Source organism: Podarcis bocagei, assembly GCF_964188305.1.
Source record: "Podarcis bocagei genome assembly, chromosome: 1".
In the NCBI taxonomy this organism is placed as follows: Eukaryota; Metazoa; Chordata; class Lepidosauria; order Squamata; family Lacertidae; genus Podarcis; species Podarcis bocagei.
In genome coordinates, this window is record NC_138125.1 from 62,833,041 (window position 1) to 62,852,502 (window position 19,462).

Genomic DNA, 19,462 nt, shown 5'->3' on the forward strand with positions numbered 1-19,462 from the left:
TATATACAAACTGAGACTATGATGGAGGGGCTCACAGCATCAACAACCCAAGAGGGTCTGTCCTCCTCCATAAGCACACCATTATAATCAAAGAACAGCAAAAAGCCATCCACTCTGTCTCTTTGATGCAGTTTCTCCCAGCCACAACATGTTCTGGCCACCCCCATTCTCTGCTTGCCAAGCCGATTGCAAAATGACTTCCTGTTCGCTTACGTCATCCACCCTGAAATCCTAAATCCTTTGGGTCTCTGCCCACCAACACACAGCTGCCGGAGGAGTCCCTCCCCTTCTTGTCTGGCAGTGTTCGCTGTCTCTTGATGGTTTCCTTGATGGGCCATTGCCCAATGGCTTACACTCACCTAGCCCTGCCAGGTAAGCATGGCTTGTTAGCATAAGATAAACCCAGGAATTTCCAGGTTTGGTGCCGTTTAATAAAACCTTGATTAATTATCAGAATTATGGGTGACTTTCACCCACAAACCCCAGCACCCAAGACCTATAGCAATCATTTCATTTATGAATCAATTCCCATGAGGCATCTTGATGATTTTGTTTACAGTGTAATGATATTTATAACGTTACATAATATATAATGGCAGTTAAAAACACTTGCATTTCAAAGCCATTTTGAAAAAAACTATAAATATAAAAATAGTTTAAAACTAGAACACATACTTAAAGTAAGTTCATATCCAGGACTGATAACAGATGTGATATTGATCTGGAAGGCTAATTGAAACTGAACATCTTTAGAAGGCACTGAAAAGCTAATAGAAGGCGGTTGTCTGGGACGCAGAATGGAGGTCCAAAGCGGAGGTGTTACCACACTAATTCATACGTTAGCCATGTTTATCCCTTTGTAATGTGTTGTCCCCTAGTACTGATAGCAAGAGGGCTTTTGTAAGTACTATGTGTCAGCCTCCTAGGTGCAACACAGGGCTATAGAAGTCCAAAGTTCCCCACTCCTCAGAGTCTTGACCTGGAACAGCCACAGTGGAGAAAATCTGAATCAAACTTCTATCAAAAAGTTGACTTTGTCAGTGGCATGGAAAACGAATAGATATCTAAAGGAGAATTCCTGGATGGGATGCCAAGATCCAAGTTTGGGGCAAGAACTCTTTGGGTAAGGGAACCCCAGCAAAGATTTAAAAAACACAAAACATGCAGCAAAGCAAAGCATGGGAATATAGGTTGTTAGACCTTTAAAATATCCCATTTTAAGTTGCTTCCAATGCTCCCCACTTCCCTTATCATAGAAAGAGAGCACATGTTTGGCAAGGTAAAATTGGCTAACTTACAAATTCTTCAAAGCACAGATTCATGTGCTTTTCCATACAGCATTCAAAAAAAGCTGCATATTAAAACTTGGCATAGTTACACTGGTGAAAGTTCTTAAATTATTGGTATAGGAGCTCAAGAGTGGCTTGCAAGAGCCATATGGTCTGAGCTGCAGCAACCAGATCAGAGTTCCTCACATGTTGAGCTTCTCAGATAGATCAAATGACACAAAATGGCGAGGCTCCATGGGGTATCTGGAGACACCATGGCAGGTCACAACAGCTGCCTACCATGGAATGGCCAGTTCCTCCCAAGGTGAGCTAAGCCCGGCAGGACAGCTTGCTCTATAATTAGACTTAAGCATGCTGGTTATAGGAGGCTGGTTATTCCACAGAGGTTTTTGTTAACTTTCCTTTTCATGTCTTCATCTGAACATTAACATTCCATGCTATGTCTTTATCTTATGGATACCTGCTTGGAAAGAACTTCACTGTTTCAACCAGGAAATTTCACAAAGGTTACCTAAAGAGTTTTCAGATGGTTGCATATGTTGGGTCATCATTTCCTCACTTATACTTGCATATAAATAAGACTTTAAGAGACTCCACAAGCCATTAGAACACAGAACATTCTGTGGCCTCATTACCCCCAGAAAAGCAGTGAAGAAGAACTGAAACTATGGGTGGGGAGAACATTTTTAACTGTAACATTCAAAAACACAAGCAAAATCCTCTTTCTAATAATGCAGTCATTTGCAATTCTGGTAAGGAAAGCCAGTTTTTCAATTCACCAGACTCTAGCAATCAGACACATCCATTTTAATGTTGCTCCTATTTGTATTATTGTGGTGGTGAGAAAAGAAGACAGATTTTCTTTTTTCTTCACTTTCTGGAGCTACATATGCAAATTCCTTTTGCTGTGCATGCCAACATTGGTATGAATATGTATGCCTGGTTCACATCAAGTGCAGGGAAGCACAATGTATTATGCTATTGTCTAGTCATCTGAGTTAGTGCAAGAATCTGCTTACAGCACAATTCTCTTCAGCGAATCTGCCATACCGTCACAGTTTTTGTATAATAGCATATTGGTTACTATTCAGGAAAAAAAACCCCACACATTCCTACTTATTGGTATTCAATTGAGGGCTATAATCTGGTCTTAATCATTGCTATGATACAGAGATTCTACATGGAATGTGTTTCCCTTCCCTCTCTTTACAACATCTTGTTAATCGGACCACAACTAAGAACCACACAACAGAATTACAGGTCAAACCAATGGAATTTAGATTAACTGCAACTAAGTCCTGCTCCATCACTTTCAATGCACCATTCAGTTCAATCTTATGCATGTTTATTCAAAATTCCTATAGTGAGTTTGCAATTGTAGTCATGATGACAGGTTATTCTTTTCTTACTAATAAGTTATTCATGCAAATAAATATTAACTATTAAAAATTAATAATGCAGAAATAAAAGTACATTGGTAAAAATATATTCCATATTCCTATAATTTTATAAGGTACTGGTAATATCAGATTACAAATGAAGCTATACTTTCAATGTAATGTGAGCCAGGTGGCCACCTTTCTACTCTAAAACAGAAAAGCAATTCCAAAGCTCTTTATAATTTATAAAACGTGTGCCCTTTTTTACCTAATATAAAGTACTATTATATTTCCAATACACCTATAACAAACAAACTGAGTCTTGATTCCAAAACAGTCTTGATTCCAAAACAGGACTACAGACACACACGACGAGGAGGAATAAGCAAGATTGAAGGAACCCCAGAGTTTGAACAAGGCGCCAGGCAAACGCATTCCTCATCTCCCAGGCCAATGGCTAACTGAACAATCTGTGGTCTTTTAAACTGTGGGGGTATTGTTTTTGTTCGTTACTATGTGTTTTTACAGACTACTTTGTGATCCTTGGATGAAGGGCAGTATAGAAATTTAATAAACAACAACAGCTACAGAATGTATTTAGGAGGAAATTTCAAAAGAGTCCATGAGGACTGAGCATGCTTAGTAAGCATGCAATGATCACTTATTACCGAGCAGAAAAATGAAAAACACTTATTTAATTTATATTTTTGCCAATTTACTTGGTGTTAGATAACATCGAAATATCATTTTCATATAATTTTCTCTTAGACCATAACATGCTGTAAAATTTATATCCATATTCCCCAATCGTTCCCATGCTTTCATGTCTATATTATGACCAATATCTATTGCCCAATGTATCATTGAGGATTTTACTTGCTCATCTTTTCTCTCCCATTCCAATATTTTATACATTTTAGACAGCACTTTTACATTGCAGGTCTCTCTCCAGCTGTGATATCTGTTGGGGAACAAATTGACCCATGCTTTCTAGGCACAAGTCAGAGATATTTTCTCCTTGCCCTGATCCTTTCCAAGGGAAAACCTGCTCTTTAGCAAGAGGTCAGAACAAACTGGATTTCAGGGGAAACCTGAATTGCCACTTGCTTTGACTGAGCGCTAAAGAGCGGTTTTCCGTGGGGCAAAGCAGTGGGAGAACAGGGCCCAGGAATTACCATTCAGTTGGTAAAGGGCTTAAAACTAAAAAGTTAATCAGATTCAAAGTTATAATTTTCATGCCACATCTAAAACAAAATTCTTACATAATTTTGGCCTCTTTTCTAAAAATAAAAGATAATAGTAAACATGGAAAATAAAATATAAGCATGGAAAAATAAAAACATGGAAATAGATAAATATTTCAGAATAAAGGGAAGGAAAAGTTAGAAAGTCTCCAAGAAAACATTTAATTTGAGGACATAAAAAAGGCATTTTCAACATTAATTTTTATGGAGCCCTAAACTTATTATTTGGGGATTAAATTACTTTTCTTGCCAATTTTTCATCCAGGTTTACTTAAGATACACATACTGAGTGACCCGCTGGGAAGAGCTAATAATGGGCAGCTGTGTTAGAAAAATAGAACAAGGAGTCAGCATGACTGCCACTAGCTGAAAATCTTTAGCACGGACAAGCTATTGTTCAATGTGAAATGCACACAGTCACATGCAGAGCGAAATCAACCTGCTTTCAAACCTCCATTCTCTCTCCTTTCACCAATGATTGTTGAAGACCCCAAACCAACCACTTAGCAGCTTTAGAGGTAATGCCATTTTCCTGCAAACTAGAGCTGTCCACGAAAGCATCTCTCCACTTAAGAATTGTATAGATAATGCAATAAAAAAATCACAGCAGGTTCTAAAAATAAATTAGCTAGCAATACCTGTGAAGAGATCCAAGATTTAGAACCTCAAAGCCAAAGTGAGAGCATTTGGGTCAAAATTAAGGGAGAGAAGAATAACAGAGACCCCATTGTGGGAGTTTACTATAGATCCCCAAGCCAAACGGAGGACATAGATGATGCCTTCCTGGAACAGATGGCCAAGCATGCAAAAGGAAGGGAGATAGTAGTAATGGGGGACTTCAATTACCCGGATATTTGTTGGATGTCAAACTCAGCCAAGAGCATAAGATCAAACAGATTCCTCACTGGCCTTGCAGACAACTTCATTGTCCAGAAAGTGGGAGAAGCAACAAGAGGAACAGCCATTTTAGATCTGGTCCTAACCAATGTTGATGACCTGGTTAGTGGGGTAGAAGTGGAAGGATCATTAGGCGCGAGTGATCATGCTCTTCTGAAGTTTACTATACAGCGGAAAGGAGCAGCCAAGCATACTAGGACTCAATTTCTTGACTTTAAGAAAGCCGACTTCATAAGACTTAGGGAAGTGCTGGGTGAGATCCCATGGACAGTAATACTAAAAGGAAAGGGAGTTCATGATGGCTGGGAGTTTGTTAAGAGGGAGATAGTAAAAGCACAACGTCAGGCAATACCAATGAGACGGAAACATGGAAGGTGCCTAAAGAAGCCAGGGTGGCTATCTAAAGAACTTTTAACTGAGTTAAGATTAAAAAAGGATGTGTACAAAAAATGGAAAAGGGGGAAACCACCAAAGAGGAATTCAAACAAATAGCCAGCACGTGTAGACACAAAGTCAGAAAAGCTAAAGCACAGAATGAACTCAGGCTTGCTAGAGAGGTTAAAAGCAACAAAAAAGGCTTTTATGGGTATGTTCGTAGCAAAAGGAAGAACAAAGAAACAGTGGGGTCACTCAGAGGAGAAGATGGTGAAATGCAAACAGGGGACACAGAAAGGGCTGAACTCCTCAATGCATTCTTTGCCTCAGTCTTCTCCGATAAAGAAAACAATGCCCGACCTGAAGAATTTGGAGCAAATGATTCAGCAAAGGAAACACAGCCCAGAATAACTAAGGAGATAGTACAAGAATACTTGGCTAGTTTAGATGTATTCAAGTCTCCAGGGCCAGATGAACTGCATCCAAGAGTATTAAAAGAACTGGCAGATGTGACCTCAGAACCACTGGCAGTCATCTTTGAGAATTCCTGGAGAACAGGCGAAGTCCCGGCAGACTGGAGGAGGGCAAATGTTGTCCCTATTTTCAAAAAGGGGAAAAGAGAGGACCCAAATAATTACCGCCCAGTCAGTCTGACATCAATACCAGGGAAGATTCTGGAGCAGATCATTAAGCAAACAGTCTGTGAGCACCTAGAAAGGAATGCTGTGATCACCAATAGTCAGCATGGATTTCTGAAAAATAAGTCATGTCAGACTAACATGATCTCGTTTTTTGACAGAATTACAAGCCTGGTAGATGAAGGGAACGCAGTGGATGTAGCCTACCTTGATTTCAGCAAGGCATTTGACAAGGTGCCCCATGATATTCTTGTAAAGAAGCTGGTAAAATGCGGTCTTGACTATGCTACCACTCAGTGGATTTGTAACTGGCTGACTGACTGAACCCAAAGGGTGCTCATCAATGGTTCCTCTTCATCCTGGAGAAGAGTGACTAGTGGGGTGCCACAGGGTTCTGTCTTGGGCCCGGTCTTATTCAACATCTTTATCAACGACTTGGATGATGGACTCAAGGGCATCCTGATCAAATTTGCAGATGACACCAAATTGGGAGGGGTGGCTAACACCCCAGAGGACAGGATCACACTTCAAAATGACCTTGACAGATTAGAGAACTGGGCAAAAACAAACAAGATGAATTTTAACAGGGAGAAATGTAAAGTATTGCACTTGGGCAAAAAAAATGAGAGGCACAAATACAAGATGGGTGACACCTGGCTTGAGAGCAGTACATGTGAAAAGGATCTAGGAGTCTTGGTTGACCACAAACTTGACATGAGCCAACAGTGTGACGCGGCAGCTAAAAAAGCCAATGCAATTCTGGGCTGCATCAATAGGAGTATAGCATCTAGATCAAGGGAAGTAATAGTGCCACTGTATTCTGCTCTGGTCAGACCTCACCTGGAGTACTGTGTCCAGTTCTGGGCACCACAGTTCAAGAAGGACACTGACAAACTGGAACGTATCCAGAAGAGGGCAACCAAAATGGTCAAAGGCCTGGAAACGATGCCTTATGAGGAACGGCTAAGGGAGCTGGGCATGTTTAGCCTGGAGAAGAGGAGGTTAAGGGGTGATATGATAGCCATGTTCAAATATATAAAAGGATGTCACATAGAGGAGGGAGAAAGGTTGTTTTCTGCTGCTCCAGAGAAGTGGACACGGAGCAATGGATCCAAACTACAAGAAAGAAGATTCCACCTAAACATTAGGAAGAACTTCCTGACAGCAAGAGCTGTTCGACAGTGGAATTTGCTGCCAAGGAGTGTGGTGGAGTCTCCTTCTTTGGAGGTCTTTAAGCAGAGGCTTGACAACCATATGTCAGGAGTGCTCTGATGGTGTTTCCTGCTTGGCAGGGGGTTGGACTCGATGGCCCTTGTGGTCTCTTCCAACTCTATGATTCTATGATTCTAATAAATCATTTGTTTGATAAAGTCAATGGAGGCCTGGGCTGCAGCAATTCTTAATGCTTTTTGGATGCAGAACAGGGTTTATTTTGTTTCTCCTGACACCAGCATCTGATAGGCCATTGCAAGTCCCAGTTTACAGTTGGCAGAAAGCCAAAAGCATATCTAGGTGGTGGATCTAATGTCAGGGATGAAGAATAATGTTTCAACGTGTTCAGCCCCCACTATCCAAACATGCGTGAACACTAAGAAAACAATTACTGCCTTTCTCCCAGGATTATCTCCTGTGCGCCGGCTACATAATACCTAACCAAAGGTATGAGCAGCTGCCTTTTAATATAAAATTTAATAAAAAATAATGAAAATATAGTATAAGCAGCTGTCATACTAATGCGCCACGAGTGAATCCATGTTCAGAACTACTGCTGACATGAATCTTCCTTGATTATCTTGTTCCTCTGCAGCAAAAGGAGCAGCTAATGGAGCAAGCTGTGTTTGCAAAATGGGTTTTCACTGTAGACGATTATTTTTATTTTATTTTGTTTTATTGTTTTATCAGGTCGTGGCGGACGTCCTCCTGGAGACACCTAGTTTGGTTGTCCTAGGGGATTTTAACATCCATGCCGACACGACCTTACAAGGGGCCGCTCGGGACTTCGTGGAAAGCATGGCCTCCATGGGGCTGTCCCTGAATAAGTCTGGCCCAACTCATAGCCACGGGCATGCCTTAGACCTGGTGTTCACCTCTATGGATTTTGGTGATCTGACATTAAGTAAAAGCGAAACCAAAGAAGTGCCATGGTCAGATAACTTCCTGGTGCAACTGGACTTCTCCGCGACCCTTCCCCTCTGCAGGGAGGTGGGACTGATTCGGATAGTCCGGCCCCGCCACTTAATGGATCCAAATGGTTTCCAGAGAGCGGTAGGGGATGTTTTATCCCATGTTGATGGCCTTTCAGGTGATTCCCTGGTGGCCCGCTGGAATGTGGAGTTAACCAGGGCTATTGACTGTTTGGCTCCAAAGCGCCTCTCCGATTGCATGGAGCCCGGACAGCCCCGTGGTTTTCCACGGATCTGAGGGCAATGAAACAATCGTTGAGACGGCTAGAGCGCCGGTGGCGGATAACCCATTCTGAATCTGACCGGACACGGGTTAGAGCTCAATGTCGAGCCTACCAAGTGGCGATAGCGACGGCGAAGAAGACTTTCTTCACCGCCTCTATTGCATCTGCGGAAAACAGCAGCAGGAGACTCTTTCAGGTGGTTCGCAATTTAGCGGAACCACCTGCTACATCGGGGCCCAGTAGGGGCAACATGATCTCCTGCAATGACTTTGCAAAGTTTTTTGCAGATAAAGTCGCTCAGATTCGAGAAGAGGTAGACTCCACCGTGGGAGCAGGGCCGGGGCGGGAGAGTGCTAGAGTCCTGTCTAGTCAAGTTGTGTGGGATCAATTCCAATCTGTTACCCCCGAGGATGTGGACAGGCTGCTTGGACGAGTGAAACCAACCACTTGTCTCCTTGATCCTTGCCCATCTTGGCTTATAAAAGCTAGCCGGGAAGGACTGGGCGATGGGCTTCGTGGGGTGGTGAATGCTTCCCTCCGTGAGGGAGCCTTCCCAGACTCGCTGAAAGAGGCGGTTATTAAACCGCTTCTTAAAAAACCATCTTTAGATGCGGCCACGATAGCCAACTATCGCCCAGTCTCAAATCTTCCATTCTTGGGCAAGGTGATTGAGCGAGTGGTTGCTGAACAACTCCAGGCACGCCTGGAAGAAGCGGACCATTTGGATCCCTTCCAGTCGGGATTCAGGCCTCATCATGGGACTGAAACTGCCTTGGTCGCACTGGTTGATGATCTCCAGCGGGCTAGGGACAAAGGTGAGAGCTGTTTCCTAGTTCTGCTGGATCTCTCAGCGGCGTTTGATACCATCGACCATAACATCCTTCTGGACCGTCTTGAGGGGCTGGGAGCTGGGGGCACTGTTATACAGTGGTTCCGCTCCTTCCTCCTGGTCCATGTTCAGAAAGTGGTGGGGGGGGGATGAGTGTTCAGACCCCTGGGCACTCACTTGTGGGGTGCCTCAGGGTTCTGTCCTCTCCCCCATGCTTTTCAACATCTACATGAAGCCGCTGGGAGAGATCATCAGGGGATTTGGGCTGGGTGTTCATCAGTATGCGGATGATACCCAGCTCTACCTCTCTTTCAAATCAGAACCAGTGAAGGCAGTGAAGGTCCTGTGTGAGTGCCTGGAGGCAGTTGGAGGATGGATGGCGGCTAACAGATTGAGGTTGAATCCTGACAAGACAGAAGTACTGTTTTGGGGGGACAGGAGGCGGGCAGGTGTGGAGGATTCCCTGGTCCTGAATGGGGTAACTGTGTCCCTGAAGGACCAGGTGCGCAGCCTGGGAGTCATTTTGGACTCACAGCTGTCCATGGAGGCACAGGTCAAATCTGTATCCAGGGCAGCTGTTTACCAGCTCCATCTGGTACGCAGGCTGAGACCCTATCTGCCTGCGGACTGCCTTGCCAGAGTGGTGCATGCTCTGGTTATCTCCCGCTTGGATTACTGCAATGCGCTCTACGTGGGGCTACCTTTGAAGGTGACCCGGAAACTACAACTAATCCAGAATGCGGCAGCTAGACTGGTGACTGGGAGCGGCCGCAGAGACCACATAACACCGGTCTTGAAAGACCTACATTGGCTCCCAGTACGTTTCCGAGCACAATTCAAAGTGTTGGTGCTGACCTTTAAAGCCCTAAACGGCCTTGGTCCAGTATATCTGAAGGAGCGTCTCCACCCCCATCGTTCTACCCGGACACTGAGGTCCAGCACCGAGGGCCTTCTGGCGGTTCTCTCACTGCGAGAAGCCAAGTTACAGGGAACCAGGCAGAGGGCCTTCTCGGTAGTGGCTGTTGGATAAAAGCAGCAACGCAAAAGCCAGCTGCAGGTGGCTGGAAAGCAAAACAGGATGTTGTTGTCTCGAACTGTACTGTTGGGAAAAAGGGGGAGTCTATTCTCTGTACTGAGCACCGGATGTTAGCTCAGAGTGTCATCTGACCTGTGCTGGAAGTACAGGGGTGGAGTAGTGACTCTTCTGTTGGAGTCTGGAGGGTGCAGTCACGTTTCTATGTACTGCTGAATGACAGGAATAAAAGACATGTAAATAGACTCCTGTCTGTCTCATTTCCCCTCCCTGGGGGGGAAAGCTGGGAGAGAGAAGCAAAGGGTGTGTTCTTCTCACATCTGACGAGGAGAATCGCCTATTTACGACCTAGCCTGCCGGGAGACGCAGACGGAAGGTAAACAAGTATCTCACTCAGTTTGCCCCGGGGGAGGCCAGTTACCTCTCACTGTGAGCTGAGATACTGACAGTGGCGCCCGCCCTGCGGAACGCCCTCCCACCAGATGTCAAAGAGAACAACAACTACCAGGCTTTTAGAAGACATCTGAAGGCAGCCCTGTTTCGGGAAGCTTTTAATGTTTGATGTATTATAGTATTTTAATATTCTTTTGGAAGCCGCCCAGAGTGGCTGGGGAAGCCCAGCCAGATGGGCGGGGTATAAATAATAAATTATTATTAATTATTATTATTATTATTATTATTATTATTATTATTATTATTATTATTATTATATTGAATTTGTTAGTTGCTTTATCTTGCCCTCAGAGCCTAGGGCTTGCCGATCAGAAGGTCGGAGGTTCGAATCCGCGCGAACTGGGTGAGCTCCTGTTGCTCGGTCCCTGCTCCTGCCAACCTAGCAGTTTGAAACCACGTCAAAGTGCAAGTAGATACAGTGGTACCTTGGGTTACAGACGCTTCAGATTACATATGCTTCAGGTTACAGACTCCGCTAACCCAGAAATAGTGCTTCAGGTTAAGAACTTTGCTTCAGGATGAGAACAGAAATCGTGCTCCATTAGCTAAAGTGGTGCTTCAGGTTAAGAACAGTTTCAGGTTAAGAAGGGACCCCCAGATCGAATTAAGTACATAACCAGAAGTACCAATGCCGGCTCCCTTGGCCAGTAAAGCAAGATGAGCGGCGCAACCCCAGAGTCACCCGCGACTGGACTTAACAGTCAGGGTCCCTTTACCTTTACTTCCCTTGCCCAGGGCAACCCAAAGCAGCCAACAAGATACATTAAAGCCAAGAGGAAAAAGAAATACAGTTGTACCTTGGAATTTGAACGGAATCCGTTCCAGAAGTCCGTTCAATTTCTAAAATGTTTGAAAACATAATCACAGCTTCTGATTGGCTGCAGGACGCTCCTGCAGCTAATTAGAAGCTGCTGAAGCCCTGTCAGACATTCAGGTTCCAAAACAACGTTCACAAACTGGAACACTCACTTCCAGGTTTGTGGCGTTCAGGAGTCAAAACATACGAGTTCCAGGGTGTTCGACAACCAAGGTACGAATGTATCTTAAAACCATCCCGCCCACTTCTAAAAGGCCAGAGATAGATTAAAGCCAAAGGCCTGACTATAAAGATAGGTTTTTGCCTGGCACCTACAGGGATATATAATGATGGTGCCAGGCAAGCATCTCTGAGGAGAGCATTCCCCAAATAGGGAGCCACTGCAGAAAATGCCGCTCTCCAGACCTCTTGTGAAGTGGGCACCTGATGAAGAGCCTCAGATGATGAAGGATCAGGGTCCAAAGCTGAAGGAAGGCACTCTGCACCACCCAGACCACCTGAGCCTCAAGCAACAGCAATGGATCCAGCTGCATACCTGCTCCTTCAGAGGGAGTGTAACCTCATCAAAAGCAAACAACCCCTCATTCATCTGGTCTAGGGAACCACCTAGTAACAGTGCCTCAGTCTTATTTGGATTGAGCTTCGCTTTGTTGGTTCTCATCCAGTCCATTACCGAGGCAAGACAACAGTCCAGCACATTCACTGCCTGAACTGCAGATGTAAAGGAGAGCTGTGTGTCATCAGCATATTGCTGGCAATGTATTCCAAACCTCCGGATAACCCCACTCGGCGGTTTCATACAGATGTTAAACAGAATGGGAGATAAAAGTGAACCCCGAGGAATCAGACTCTGAAAGCTCCACGGGGCTGAACAGCACTCCGCAAGCAGCATCTTCTGAAAATGACCGTCCAAGTAGGACCAGAACCACTACAAAGTGGTGCTGACCACCTCTAACACAAACATCCAGAAGGATGCCTTGTCAATGGTATCAAAAGCCACTGAGAGGTCAAGGAAAACTGACAGGGACACATTTTCCCTGTCTCTCTTCCAACAGAGGTCATCAAACAGGGTGGCCTAACCTCTATCTGAAATAGATCAAGAATCAGCTTCCTCCAAGAGTGCCTGCATCCAGTCTGCAACTGCCAACTCAAAAACCTTGCCCAAGAAAGGGAGGTTGGCAACCGCCCATTAATCACTTAGATTTTCCAAATCCAGGTAGGGTTTCTTTAGGAGTGACTTTACCACTGCCTCCTTCAAGCAGGAAGGGACCACCCCCTCTTGTAAGGAGGCATTAATCACCTCCCTGGCCCAGCCAGCTGTCCCCTCCTTGAGAGATTTTATCAGCCAAGAGGGGCAAGGGTCCAGAGAACCAGTGGTCACCCTGTCCGATCCAAGCACCTTGTCCAGATCATTGAGCCTTACCAACTGAAAATCATCCAACACAACAGGACTAGACAGTGCTCAGGACACCCCATGAGATTAATCTGCTATAATAACAGAATCAAGATGGAAGTGATTTTATCCTCAAAATGCTTTGTAAACAAGTCACAGCAAACTACTACCTCCTTCAGGGTAGACTGCAAGAGGCCCCTCACTACATGGAAAAGCTCTGCTGTGTGGCATAGTGAGAATGCAGGAAGGCAGCAAGGTATGCCTTCTAAGTAGGCTCAATAATAAGCTCTCACTAGTGTGTGTTTGCATTTGTCTAGAGCAGGCATAGGCAAACTCCAGCCCTCCAGATGTTTGGGACTACAATTCCCATCATCCCTAGCTAACAGGACCAGTGGTCAGGGATAATGAGAATTGTAGTCCCAAACATCTGGCAGGCCGCAGTCTGCCTATGCCTGGTCTAGAGCAGGAGTTGTCAACCTGGTCCCTAGTGCCCACTAGTGGGCGTTTCAGGATTCTAGGTGGACGGTAGGGGGTTCAACGGCACAAGCTGAATCCCCATCAAGCACTGGTTCACGGTAAGGAAATTTTACCATTAAGAAAGAAGCATTAGTGGGCGGTAGGTATAAAAAGGTTGACTACCCCTGGCCTAGAGTTTTTCTCCACTTGCATTCAAGCCATCTCCCTCCATTGAGATGAATGGAAGAGTTTACATGCCAAGGATCTCAGTGCACATACACACATCTAGGCCATTTGGTAATAGCAACCAAGATTCACAGCTACTGAATTCTAAATCCTTGTCTTGTTCTACAAAGTAGATAGGTAGCCGTGTTGGTCTGCCATAGTCAAAATAAAAAATTTCCTTCCAGTAGCACCTTAAAGACCAACTAAGTTAGTTCTTGGTATGAGCTTTCGTGTGCATGCACACTTCTTCAGATACTGAAGAAGTGTGCATGCACACGAAAGCTCATACCAAGAACTAACTTAGTTGGTCTTTAAGGTGCTACTGGAAGGAATTTTTTTATTTTGTTCTACAAAGTTGAGAAACTATCACTTCTGGTGACTTTTCTTTAGTTATAAAAATTTGCGATGCATCTGTTAGTGTCCAAAGTTTCAATCCTTTCACCACTTGGTTTTATTTTCAAGAAAGGTAATTAAAAATACATTCGATCATCTATCAGCCCTGTCTGTTGTAAAATAATCAGTTGCAAGCCTGGCAATAAGGGTTGTGCAGAAATGGAAACAAGCTTCACAATGATGGAAGCTGATGGTTTACGAAGTCACTGAATGAGAACTGATTATTGATTTGCTATCCTCCTAACAACATCAGTGTCAAGTGATAATGTACTGTACCACTTGCTTCAGAGTAAATAGCAATTTTTATATTAGACCCTTTCTTGCAAATTGGCTGCTCGCAGGGAAAGCAAATATACAGCCATCTGAGTATCTTGAAGCAGTACACAAACCGCATTCAGAGAATGCCAGCAAAGCACAGAAACATTGTTGCTGGTGTTTAAAATTCGAGCTTTTCCCATAAACTCCAAATCAAAAGCTTGAGAATTCTAATCCTCCAGTTGCACAGCATAGACAATGCCCTCTTGTTCTCCAATTTGTGTCTGCATGCTATTGTTTTGCGGGAGATTATCCAGTTTGTTATAAACAAACTCAGAATGGCTGCTATTATTATTCAAGAATGCTTAATTATGGGAACTGTGGCCTACAGATTCTGGTTAAAATATAGCTATTAGATGGAATCCAATTGGTGCCACTACGCAAGAAAGGAATTTTTGATCCAGGAGGTGGCTTTCTTTGCCAATTCACTCTTCCCCTACAATTCCTCGCACGACCTGCCATCCCCTTCTGGCGGGTCCAATAATCTGGACATATTTGGAGGGTGGTGCATAGGAAGTAGGACTGAAAGCAAAAATTGCCTCCCCTTTCCTTCTGTTAGCAGATACTTCAACCAGATCAAAAGTCCTTCTGTGAGTCCATGTTAGGGATATAAGGTTCTCCGTTTCTCATTTTTCCAATCGTAAATTTAGTTCTCCACACTTCCGCAGCAATTTGCGTGTTTTTTTTAAATCGTCACAAAAAAATCTCCAGCATTTTAATGCAAATTTCTTCTAATAAACACATTTTTATGCAGCTTGAGTAATGTAAGACATTGTTTCTAGCAATTTCCCCTAATATAATGAGTTTTTGTATGTTATTTTCACTATTAATTTTAACGTGCAGTTTCCACTAATATGTGTTTTTGTAGTATTGTTTGAAGAACTCCCTTGCACAATTCAGAATGTGAAGGATGGCTGTGATCTGAATCAAAATTCTCCCCTACTGTACAAGGCACTGATTAAATTATTGCTCCCAGATTTTTCTTTTTATATTGTTTACATTTTTATCTTGCTTTTCCTGAAAGGAGCTCAGGGAAGTGCATGTTGTCTTCCTAATTTTTCAGAAAAGTGCTGGGAGGTGGGCCAGGCTAAGAATGACTGGAGCCAGAACTCACCATGAACGCCTCCCTTTTTCCTGCTAGAATGGCAATGGCACCCACCTGAGAGGTGCTGGAACTGAGTTTGAGTGAGTTCCTCCTGGAAAAAAAATCCCTGACTAGCGCAGGTTTACCCAGTAACTTTTGTGGCTAAGTGGGCATTAGAAGCTGGTTCTCCCTAGTCCTATTCAACATTCTATACCAGGGATGTCCAACGGGTCGATTGTGATCTACCGGTAGATTGCCGGGATGCCCCAGGTAGATCGCGGGATGAGAGAAAGTGATCATGGAAAAGCAGCTCCTCTATCTTTGCTTCCCCCAAAAAGCTCAACAATTCTTGCCTTTCCTCCCGAAAAAGCTCAACAACTCTGGGCAAATCTCCCCCCAGTTAGTTGCCACCTTGGGTAGATCACTGCCAGTTTTTTTTATACTAGGAGTAGATCACAGTCTCTTGGGAGTTGGACGTGCCTGTTCTATACCATACAGATGTCGTCTTTTAAAACGCTAAGACAAGCCCTGTGGAAATTTGAAAGACACAAGCCCTCTGTATATGTTGCTTGTGTCTGTGGCATAACCATGTCCAAACCAGAACTGGAGCCATGCTTTTCGCTCTGCCCCCATCAGATCTTCTTTAGCAGCTGCACATGGGTGTCTATATGCAAAGCCCAATATGCCAACTCCTGCCCATGTGTAGCAGTCCTGCAGGATCAGGACACCATCACACACAAACACTATATGTGAGCAGGAGCTTCTACACACATGCACCGTTTTGCTTTGGGCTTTTTGTACACAACATGGAGTTGTTAAAGAAAGAGGATTTGATATTGGGAGGCGGCACTATAAACACATCTCTCTTCCAGCTTGTAATGTACACATAAAGTTAACATACTGTGTGATGGCACTGTGAGTAGAGCATAAGACTCTTAATCTCAAGTTCTGGGTTCAAGCCCCACACTGGGCAAAAAGATCCCTGCATTGCAGGGGGTTGGACTAAATGACCCTTGTGGTCCCTTCCAACTCTACAATTCTATGATTCTATGCTACTGCAGAAATGTACAATTTGAAAGTGGTTACATAATTCTCAAAGACCCATGATTGGAGTTCTCCTGACAACCATGTTGGGCAATCCTAAACTAGAACTTTTAAAGCACCCTCTGATTATCTGTAGCATGTTGTTGTTGTTGTTGTTGTTGTTGTTGTTGTTGTATGTCTCACTTATTACATAATAACTGCAAACTCACAATGATTGAGCACCTATCAAGTTGGAAGCAAAACAAATCGCCACCAAATAAGATGTTAGTTTCTACATACACAAGGGAGGTATAAGGAGCCGAGTTCAATAGAAAAATATCCCCATGCTCAGCAGTCTCCAGGAGCTATGGAACGATGAGTATCAGTTGGAAAAGAAAAAACAGAAAGGGGGGGAGTAAGAAGTGAATTGGCTTCCTTTAAGCTCCTGACAGCTAATCCTTATGGCTAAAAAGAACCGCCAATTGTCCTTCAGAGGGATTAGAAACTGGTAGATTCTGCCTCCTTTGTGGTCATTCGCAGCTTTGCAGTGTCTGGTGAAAGGCTGCGGACAGCATTTATGGGGACTACCACTCCCATTAGCCATACCCAGCATAGTCAGTGGTCAGCGATGATGGGAAGGCTAGTCTAACAACTTCTGAGGAGGTAGAATTTAATGCCCATCATCATCAATGAACTTGCCGTTCAGTGCATCATAGAATGCAGAACTCCTGACACTGCAAAGGGTGGCTTTAATGAGCCAGACTGTTTTGAGCTCTTGTCAGAGGAGCTTTTTCCTCCACTGATGTGTTCTGGAGTTTTTGCAGCCTACCTCCTCTTCTGGCTCTTGGGTGGTGGGAATTGCTTCTGTTCTATCTGACCTGAGTCAGTCCAGACAATTATTACCCTCCATAAGCTACTGAGCCACTGTGCAATTGCATATGATGGTGGTATTGTTCCAGCAGTGCACATCCTCAGCTTCTACGCTTCCCCATGGAAGTGCAGCATAAATCCCAGTGACACCATGGGCTCATGGTAGAAATTAAAGGGGCAGGCCTTGGATTATGATTGGAGAGGCAAACACATGCACCAGGCTATTCCATGGTTTTAATTTTAGTTCTTACCTTTCTGAGGGATAAAAAAATACTTAAAACAACAACAGCAACAACACATGCACTAGGGATGCTAAGACTAAACTACACTGCAGCTTTGAGGAACAAAAGGGCTATGGGACCAATTGCTCCTCCACACCAAGTTCTATTGTGTATTTACTGCATATTTGAGGCCAGTTCGAGGTGTCATCCACATGTTTCCCTCATGAAGCATCCACCTCACAGTTGATTTTACAGTCAAATTAGATTTCCCTGATCCTGGGAAAATTCGAAGAGATCAAACCCTAATTTACAGTTAGATGCTTACCAAATACACCAGGCATAGGCAAACTTGGCCCTCCAGATGTTTTGGGACCACAACTCCCATCACCCCTAGCTAACAGGACCAGTGGTCAGGGATGATGGGAGTTATTGTCCCAAAACATCTGGAGGGCCAAGTTTACCTATGCATGAAATACACACTTGCATTTTGGATTCCCTTACCTAATTACATGCCCCTAGCCATCAATGCTTCCTGCATTCCCTGGCTTCTCAATTCTTTACATCTCACTTCTGCAGTGTTGCATCAACTTCTGGCTGCCCGGTGTAATTATTACATTAATTGGAACCTGCTGTGAATGCACAAACTCATTCCTGCTTACTGAAAGGTAGGTACCCCCACCCAACTATTTCCAAAGATGTGGATGTATAGGATTGCAACCCTTGGATTCTCAATGAGAGCTTGCTCAATGGCCAACAAAAGGTTAAATGAAGCAAATGAGATGGTTTCCAAGAGAGGAAGGAAATGGGGGGCAGGGATCCTCCAGAGCAAAGGCCCTTCCTCATCCAGCCTTTGAGACAAGCTGGATTCAAAGAGGGACCACAAATCTTATTTAGGAGTGAGGCTAACTTGAGATGCTGCCCATATGTGGACTTGCCCAAAGCACAGATAAAAAATGTTCCGAGCATAATCAAACAGCAGCTATGAGCCTCACTAGCCTGGTATGTTGAATGCTGGCCTTGCAAATGGAAAAGTGGGCATTAGCTCAATATATGTCTCATTATTAATTACGAAGAGAGTGAGAAGGTCAGGGTAAGTCGTAATAAAAATGAGTATTCTGAATAGCAAAAATCTGTATTACGAGCCCATTATTAGTGAGCATCAGCCCTGCCAGCTAAAATATTCCAAATGCCACAACCAACCAAGCCAATCACCATAGCCACTTCCATGCAAATTAAGCTGTTATGCGTACTTCCTTTAATTTCCTTAACACTTGGGGTTTCTTCAGTGGATTGCACCCTCAGATAATCAGCATCTGGATAATGGGATTTTATTGAGATTTTATTACTATTACCTGTTATTTAGCAGCTTTTCTTTGCTTCTGCTTTGTATATTGTCTTCATTGTAATGAAGCTTTTCAGAAAGAATACAGGCTTTCAGGATGACATTTCTCTATGATTTATGCACTAGATATGCCTCATGACGAACAAGTGTTTCCTTTGTTGCAGAGTCTTCACAAGTCATTTCATTTAATTTCAGTCATTTTTCCTGTCAGCAAAGTAGTTTAGAATGAAACTAGGCTACATTTGAAGAGGGGAACAAACACTGCCTGAAAGAACACGTCTGTACAAAAACCTGATGCAAACTGAAACAGTCCAGAGAGCCTTATGCATAATAGTGCTTACTAATCTCTCATCACCACACTTCCCTCCTGGGATCAAGTAACTGGGTAAACACTCTGAGATGTCATCAATTGCAGCACCCATCACAATTTGTGGGTCAAGGATGGAAGCAGGGGGTAACCTTGGCTTACAAAAGGTGGCATCCAACTGAACAGTTCAGCAAGCACAAGCACTTAGGGGTAAACAATGGAACTAACTTCCCCTCTCATCTCCCTGCACGCCCCCTAAAAATGTTTTGGGGGTTCAATGCAAATTTATGGAGTGCACAAGGGAGAGGATATGGAAGGGAAGTTGCATTAGTGCAAAGTTACTTATATATAAAAATCAGTATCAATTCAATTTCCTTCTGACACATCCTTCCTCTTATTCTCTGGGATCTCACCCAGGGTCTAAACAAACTCTCAGCTCACCTGCAAACATCTCACAATGAGAAGAGTTCCG

General features: G+C 43.8%; 1 long non-coding RNA gene across 8 annotated transcripts in view; it reads right to left on the reverse strand.

The window, feature by feature from the left end:
* The window catches only part of LOC308571545, a 60,522-nt gene that overhangs the window by 27,642 nt on the left and 13,418 nt on the right, over window positions 1-19,462 (reverse strand). The window contains exon 3 of one of the 8 annotated variants that reach the window (XR_014001515.1): window positions 18,694-18,887. The exons of the other annotated variants lie outside the window; for them this stretch is intronic. This is a non-coding gene — a long non-coding RNA (uncharacterized lncRNA). The remainder of the gene's footprint in view (window positions 1-18,693; window positions 18,888-19,462) is intronic. 8 annotated transcript variants of the gene reach the window in all.